Below are 9,204 nucleotides of genomic sequence, written 5' to 3' on the forward strand. Positions count from 1 at the left end.
TTTCACCCTGAAACCTCTCGTTGGATTGGCTGGCCTCCCAGACCTTCCATTTTAAGGAGAAAACCTAGGATAGCAGTGGAAAAACATTATTGCATTATTGAACCAGCTTGGCTGAGAAACCAGACGGGTTGCCAAGAGACCAGATTTGTTTAATGCTTAACTCAGGACCCAGGTGACATGGACCAGAAATCTAGTCAGCTCTAAAGATTAATATAAAGAATTTCTTTGACTACACATCTCAAGCAATGCACATGTCTTATCTGGAAACTGCCTCTATGCTGGCCAATCAGCTACTGTTTCCTTGCTGTATGATATATTAATAATAGACTCTGTGGGGAGAGGGTTACCCCTTTTTTCATCTCTCTCTTCTTGCCAGACTTGTTAAACTTCTTTCTAAATTATTTCAGTTCTGGGTTTTGTTCTCAGCTAACCCCATCACTTCTGCCTTCCTCTACAGGTTCTTCTGGTTCTCCGTAGGACTTTCTCTACCATTCCCCTAAGCCTCATCCCTTTATTTCTCCCTCCCCTAACTACCCCATCCCCACTTTTAGCTACTTTTTACATGTCTTCTTTTCTCATTAGAAAGTAAGTAGTTTCAGGGCAGAGATTGTCTTTATAAGTAAATTTGTCATCCCATTGCTTAGCACATTGCCTAGGCACATTGTAAGCCTTTAGAACATGTTTGTTGACTGACTGACTGACTGACTAGAAGGGACACTGGAATGGTGAAGGCTAAGATGGTAGAGGGTAACCTTTAGTAGGTACTCCCAAATCAGAAAATCTTCAAGTATGGGTCAGTCCAAGGCCAAACCAGCTAGTTTAGAGACATTTCTCACCAGAAGTTTGACCATTTGCTAGTTGTGACTGCAGCCACACTATCTTACAGCAGATTATAGACTATAAAGGTTGGAAAAGCTTTTGTAGTCTACCTTATCCCTGAAAGAGAATCCCTGCTACAAAGTCCCTGATAAGTGTTTATCTAGCCTTTGCTTGAAGTGAGAACCAACATGGTACCCCTGAGACAGCCCATTCTACTTTTGAATAGCTAAAACTGTAGGAAATTTTTCTTTAGATGAAATATCCATTTGCCTCTCTGAAATTTCAGTCCATTATTCCTAGATATGCCTCTGGGGCCAAGCAGAATAAGTCTAAATCTTCTCCCACACAACAGCTCTTCACATACTTAAAGAATATTAGCCTTTGTTACTCACTTTTCTCTTCTCCAGGGTAAACATCCCCATTCTCTTCAACTGACAGCTAGATGGCCTGGTCTCTAGCACTCTCATCATCTGGTTCATTCTCTTTTAGATATGCTCCAGCTTTTCTATATCCTTCTTAAAATGTTTTATGGATGCTCTTTTGTTATTACTGTCAGTTTTCAATAATTCCTCTCCTACAAGAAGAATGAGTCATCAATGAGGATAGTTCCTATGTTTCTTTGATGGAAGCTATGAACCAAGAGAAGTAAGAAAATCCTTCACAAGGTACTCAGGGCCTTTATGTCAAAAGAGTCTATGACATAGAAGTTACTATTATTACTATTACTGCTACTAAAGTATCATCATCAATCAATCAATCAACATTTATTATCTATTATGTGCCAGGTATTTTGCTAAATGCTAGGGATACAAAAAGAGGCAAAAGATAGTTCCTATCCTCAAGGAGCTTATAATCTAATCGGGAAGACAACATTCAAAACACATACACACACACATATATATATTTATATATACATACACACACACATATATGTATATGTAGGATAAATAGGAAATAATTAACAGAGGGAAGACACTGGAAAGGGCTGAGGAAGGTTTCTAGTAAAAGATGGGATTTTAGTTGTGACTTAAAGGAAGCCAGGGAAGTCAGTATTCAGATTAGAGGAGGGGAAGCATTCCAAGCTTGAGGACAGCCAGAAGACATACCCAGAGCCAAAAAGTGGAGAGTCTTGTTTGTGGAACATCTAGGAGGCCAATGTCATGGAATCGAGGGATACATGTTGGGTGGCAAGGTATAAGAAGTCTGGAAAAGTAGGAGGGGACTAGGTTATTAAAGGGCTTTGAATGGCAAACAGAGTATTTTGTATTTGCTCTTGAAGGCAATAGAGAGCCACTGGAGTTTATTGAATAAAAGAGTAACATGATTAGACCTATACTTCAGAAAAATCACTTTAGTGACTTAATGAGAATGGTTTGGAGTGGAGAGAAAGTTGAGGCAGGCAGACTTACCAGCAGACTATTGTGATAGTCTAGCCATGAAGTGATTAGGGCCTTTACTAGGGTGGTGCTATTGTCAGAGGAAAGAAGGGAGTGTATTCTAGAGATGTAGAAAAGGTGAAATCTATAGGCTTTGGCACCAAATTGATAGGGAGGAATCCAGGATAACTTCTAGGTTGCAAGCCTGAGGACCTGGGAGGATGGTGTTGCCCTCTATAGGAATAGGGAAGTGGGGGAAGGTTTAGGGGGAAAGATAATGAGTTCCATTTTGGACATATTGAGTAGAAGATGGAGTAACAGGCTCTTCATATATTTTTAAGGCAGTAATCATATACTAAACATTATTCAAAGTAACAATGTTAAACAAAGAAAAGAAAGATGGCTATTCATAAAACACAGGTGGTTATACAAAATGAGTAGTATGCTTGTTGGAGAAAAATTTATATACTTAGCTACAGGGGACAGATAAGAGAGTTATTGTCTGAGTGTAACTGGTCTCACTAACCCAAAGAAATCTGCCCATCAGGCCAAGTAGGGAGGAGAACTTTCCCAAGATGCTGGAATCCTTCATCTTCAGCAGCAAATTCTGTGTGTGTGTGTGTGTGTGTGTGTGTGTGTGTGTGTGTGTGTGTGTGTGTGCTGATAGGAGAAAGAGATACAGAAGGACAATAGCTTTTTCAACTGGTCTTGTAGTTCACTAGGAGATATTTACAGCCTGACTGTACAGACTGACAGAACAACAAAGAGTCAGCATGCCTTAACACAAGACTGTTTCTAAGGAGGGGAAACCAAGAGACAGTGGTATCTCAAGAGCCCAAAGAGAAGAGAGTGTCAAGAAGGAGAGGTTGGCCAACATCGTCAAAGGCTATAGACAGATCAAGGAGAATGTGGATTGAGAAACAACCATTGGATTTGGTAACTAAGAGATCATTAGTAGTTTTGGAGAGAACAGTTTCAGTGCAATAAGGTCAGAAGCCAGATTGTAAGGTGTTAAGAAGAAAGTGAGAAGAAAGAAAGTGGAGGGACCTATTGTAGATGGCTTTTCAAAGAATTTAGCTACAAAAGGCAAAAAAGATTATAAGATGATAGTTAGCAGGGATGGAAGAATCAAGTGAAAATTTTTTGGGGGGATGGGGAGACATGGGCAGGTTTGTAGATGGGTAGGGAAGGAACTAATCAGTTGAGAGACAGAGATTGAAAATAAGTTAGAAAGTGGAGATGAAAGGAGGGACAGTTTATTAGAAGAGACTGAGTTGGAAGCCATCCCTTGAAAAAGTAGAGGTTATCTACTAAAAGGTTATCCTTGGAAAGGAGTAAGGCTACTTCATCATGTGAGACAGGGGTATATCGTTAATCTATTTTTTTTCTCTATTTGAAGATCTCTCCCATCCATTATTAGGCCTATGTGACCTGCTTAAATCACACAGAAGTCTAAGTCACAGGTGGTGGAAGGAGTTTGATAAATGGGTGGAATGGGAAGAGGCTGAGCTGGAGCAGAGCTGAGAGGAAGTTGGTCAGACCAGTCAGAGCCTGATAATGTTTATAGACATCTTGCTTACTACGATGGATTTCTTTGTTGCTGTGATGGATTTGGCTTTCTGGTGTTTAAATAAATGTTTTGGTTCTGTCTTCCATGTGGAGAGTCTGTTGTATTTTGTGATTCAGAACTGTGCTGGCATATTCATGGCTGCTGTAGGTGCTATGAATAGCAAGCACATTGGTGCTACAAGGGGTGGAGGAAATAGAAGAATGCATATAGGCAACATATGAGAAAGAAGGGAGAAGAGGGAGTTCACCACAAATAGTCTCATTTTTTTTTTTTTTGTAAAATATGAAGCAAGGTTCTCAGCTGAGATAGTTGGGGGAAGGGGAGCTATGGGAGGTTTGAGGGACAAAAAAGTTTGGAAGAGCTCCTGTGGAGAGTAAGATAATGAGATAGTGAGTTGATAAGGGAGGTATAGTTCCCATCTCAACAGCAACTTACATTTGTCCATGGTACCTTATAGTGATTTTCTTATTTGTTCAGTCCAGGTCTTTAATTTCACTAGCACAAGGTACCATTTTCCTGGTATAAAAAGTCACTCCACTTAGCTTTTATGATACAATGGAAATAGCACTCACTTTTGAGTCCGAGAAACTTGTTCTGAGTCATGATTCTTACACTTATGCTGGACAACTCACTTAACTCTTTCTGGGCCTTAATTTACTTATTAGTATAATAAGGGGGACAGATAAGTTGGCCTCTGAGGGTCCTTCTAACTCAATGATCCATGAAGTTCATCAAGTCATTTGTAAATGATAGTTAAAAGTATTTTAGTCTTTATATTTCATTTGGTCTTCATGAAAACTCTTGTAAGGCAAGTGGTTTATGTACTACTCCATTTTTTTCAGATGAGAAAACTGAGGCTTAGAGGGGGAGAGTGAATCCAAGTCTGGTGATAGGTATTCCAGAAATATTTATTGGCTGAATAGTGATTAAATGAACAAATGAATGTAGTGAGGCTTGGAAAGAATGAAAACACAAATCAATTCAGTTTTGTACACAGAAAAGCTGAAAAAAGTATAATACTTTTAAAAAGGCTTACTATCCCATTATTTTATATATATTAAACTATTTTAATTACTATATTAAAATAGTTATTTTTATTAGTAACTTCAAGATTGAAGTAAGTCATTAATACTTCTGAAAATAACAAGGGTATGTAAAAGAAAAAGCGAATTAAAATACAAAATGATCAATTATAAACTGAATGAAACTGACAAATATGAAATCAAAGGACTTTGAAAAAAGTTGATCTTTAAATGAAATGAAAAAATCCTGATAAAATGCTGTATATATTTATAAATTGAATAAAGATAATATATGAATCCACCAAAGTGATTACCTATTTATATACTTTATTCTATCTTTTTTTTCTACCACTATTTTTTTATATTGAAAAATGTAGTTGATTTGTGGAAGAGAAGTAATTATCAGAAGAGCATAGTTGGGGCCATCCCACTTCCATGGAGCACACTCAGAATGACCTTTCCTGGTTCTGAAAGATAACTTGGAAGCTGTACAGGGCCTGCTTCTAGTCATGTGTGATACTGAAGAGCTTACACTATGAGACAATGAGTCCTTTTATTGTCTAAGGAGCCAGAAAAACTGAAGACATAGTGAATATGCAAAATGGAGTGGCCATTTCCCTCATCCTCTCTTTCTGGCTGTTCAGGACTGTTTCAAGTTATGTCCTAAAAGACAGGGGTGAGGTGGGATTGGTACATTCCTCTATTTTGGTATCCATGTGGCTGTAAACACATGGTATCTAAAATAAACGTTCAGTCTCAGGCAAGTTTGAGACTGGATTTAGGCTGCTTCTTTTGTGTTTGTCTTTTCTTGATCTTAGGCAAATAAGTATCCTAAAGTAGACGTGTCCAGATTTGAAAAGGATTTTTTAAGTTCAAGAGGAAGAGAAAATAAAGGACCATTGAACACTGGGAACTGTTAGCAATTAGGCTCTTAATTTAGAGGAGGGAGTTGAATCCTCTGAAGAAAATGCAGTTGTTTGGGTTAAAAAAAATAGTAATGTGGATCCACAAGTGACATCATCAGAGTTCTTCAGTAAAGTAATAGGAAGAAAAGAGAAATAGTGGTGGCTGGTAATTGTCTGCAGAGGGATACTGAAGCAGTAATCTGTCCACTTGACATTAACAACAGAAATCTGTATCTCCTTAGTGTTTGTACCCTGGAATAAGATGGACAAACACTTGTCAAATCTGCTGACCACTAATTACTTCTGTTGATTCATGAAGGGATCAAATGATACTTCCAGAAGCAATCTAGAAAATATTACTAGGTATTAGGAAGTTTTGGACAAGAAACAAAACTTTAGGGTGGTAAGATTTAAGGTAGGGGCTTTAGAAGAGAGGTCAATTTGGGAAATGAACTTCTGGATAAAAAAAAAAAATGTGCTCAAAATTATCCTCCATGCAGATGCCAAAGGTTTTTCCTTAAAGGCAATCACCCTTCTACACAATAAACTCCAGTGGTTCCCCATTGCCTTTAGTATAAAATATAAACTCCTCTGTCTGAGTCCTTCACAGCCCAGCCCCAAGCTACCTCTGTTCCAGTGTCTTTATACATGATTCCTCTTCTTTCACTCAACAGTCTCCACGGATGGGGAACCTGTGGCCTTGAGGCCTTCTAAGTCCTTGGGTATGGCCTTTTGATGGAGTCCAAGTTTTACAGAACAAATTTAGTAAGGGTATTTGTTCTGTGAAGTTTGGATTCAGTCAAAGCACCTCACTTGAGGATCTAAGTGATTTGTTCTGTGAAGTCTGGAGTCAGTCAAAGGGCTTCACTTGAGGACCTAGACAGCCACATGTGGCCTTGAGGCCACAGGATCCCCATCCCTGGCTCTAGCCAAACTGACCCTGTGCGTATATTGTAGATATACTTTTTCATACATAGTGCTACACCCCCTCATCTCAGCCTCCTAGAATCCTTTTCTTCCTCCAAGACTCAGCTAAAGCACTACTTTCTTTATCAAGCCTTTCCTGATTCTCTCAACTTCTGGTGCCTGTATTTATTTATTTAATGCAATATTTATATGCAATTTATATTTATATATTTTATAATAATTTAAAATAAATGCTTTATATTTTATTTATTTACTTCAATATTTATATGTATTATAAGTACTTAAACTTGTATATGCATATGCTATCTCTCCAGACAGAATGTAAATTTTAGGAGAGTCTGGGTTCTTTCATCTTTGTCTTTGTGTCAACAGTGCATACATAGCACAGTGCCTGGAACATAATAGGCACTTAATAAACGCTTGTTGATTGATTGGGAACAGGATCTGGATTTTGGAACCACATCCTAAAATTTATGAATGATAGCATCTTTCTCAGGAATAGAAGGCACATCAAAAGTGGGCTGGTGAAAATGCCAGTGAGTTGTGCTGTTTCTCTTGGAAATATGATTTTCTCTCATTTGAGATCTTGGTGGTGTTATAGAGCGGTTTCTTTTTTCAGGTACAGGTTGGGCTAGGTAGCCTCTTGAGTCCCCTCCAACTTTTAGATTCTATGATTTTAAAAAGCAAACTGAATGAGTTGCTCAAGTATACACAGCTAGTAATTGAATTCAGATCCTTTGACTTCAAGTTTGCGCTCTTTACGTTGTATCACACTGTCCCACTTGGTAAAGCAACTAACCTCTCTGCTGTATAACTTTCCATGCTCACCAGCGAGGCTTCATCAGTACTTCCATATTTCAATCAATACTTTCAGTTTAAGAAGAGGAAGTTCTGAGGATAGAGTTGGATGGCTTCCAGCATTTTGGGGTTGGTCTGTGGCCACCCTCAAAAACTTTTATTAATCCAGGTGATCATCACTTCTACAAAAACGACTCCCTCTGAGTGATATAGCAACTATTGGGAAGTTAATTGGGACCTAGAACATCTAAGAGCTCTTTTTTTGGCTCCAAGCTGCTGCTGAAAGTGCTGGTTGGAGGGGGATAAAAGCTTTAGCCAGGAGAAATTAAAGAATCACAGAATTACTGAGTTGAAAGAGATCCCTGGGGCCATTTAGTTCAGGCCAAACCTGAAAAAGAATTCCTACTACAATATATCTCAAATGTGGACATCTATTTAGTATTTGCAAAATGGGGAAATCCCCTTTCACTTCTGGGTATCTTTCATTATTAGGAAAATTTTCTTTATTTCAAATCTAAATTTGTCTCATTCAACTCATTATTGCTTTTCTTAAAAAAAAAAAAACAAAACACAAACCCAACACTTTGTTTTAGTTTTTAAAATTTCATTTTTTTTCAGTTATCAAATACCTATCTCCCCCTGCCCCCACTCCCCCAGGGACAGGGTGGGGGGAAGAAAAAAACAAAACCCTTATAACAAATGGTCAAGCAAAAAACCCCCCAAAACCCAACACATATTGGCCATGTCCAAAACTGTATGTCTCATTTTGAATCACTTTTTTGTCTGGAGATGAGTAGCATTCTTCATTAACAGTCCTCTGGAATCATGACTGATCATTGTGTTGATCAGAATTCTTAAATCTTTCAAAATTGTTTGTTTGTATAGTGTTGACGTTAATAGTATAGATTATTCTTCTGGTTCTATTTATTTCATTTTGCATCAGCCCATAAGAGTCTTCCCAGGTTTTTCTGAACATCTTTGTTCATACAATAGTATTTCATTACATTCATATACCATAATTTGCTCATTCTTTCCCCAATAGATGTATATATATCCTAATAGTTGCTACTTCTATGACACCACAAAAAGAACTGCTATAAATATTTTTGTACATATAGGACTATTTCTCTTGTTAGATCTTCTTATAAGTATAGTTCTAGTTTTACTGGATCTACTAGTATTTTGCTAGTATTTTTATGAAGAAAAATTTTATAAAGTAGGTTTACTGGATCAAGGATATGCACAGCTGAGTAATTTTTTGGGCAATATTCTAAATCCTTTTACACCGTGGTTGTACCAATTCATAATATCAGCTCCTCCAATTTCTTTTTTGGGTCAATGTTGCCATTATAATGGGTGTGAAGTGAAACTTCAAAATTGCTTTAATTTGCATACACACACACATATATATTTTCATATGGTTAAAGACATCCTGGATTTCTTCCACTGCAAAGTGTCTGTTCATCTTTTGATCATTTCTCAAGTAGGGAATGATGCTTATTCTAATAAATGTGAATCAATTCCTTAAATATCTCAGAAATGAGACCTATGTCAGAGAAACTTGCCTTCTAAGCTAAGCTGCACTGGATTTGTGTAAACATTTTATTTTACGTAATCAAGATTACCTGTTTTATCCTTCTGTGATCCTCTCTATCTCCTGTTTGGTCGTGAACTCCACCTCTGTTCTTAGACCTGAAAGAGCCTTCCTTGTTCTTCTCCATACATTGTTTCTAATTTTGTCTTCTGAGACCAAACAAAATAGGTTCCATGTGTTTCACATGACAGTC

This window comes from Notamacropus eugenii, chromosome 1 (assembly GCF_028372415.1).
Source record: "Notamacropus eugenii isolate mMacEug1 chromosome 1, mMacEug1.pri_v2, whole genome shotgun sequence".
NCBI classification, from domain to species: Eukaryota; Metazoa; Chordata; class Mammalia; order Diprotodontia; family Macropodidae; genus Notamacropus; species Notamacropus eugenii.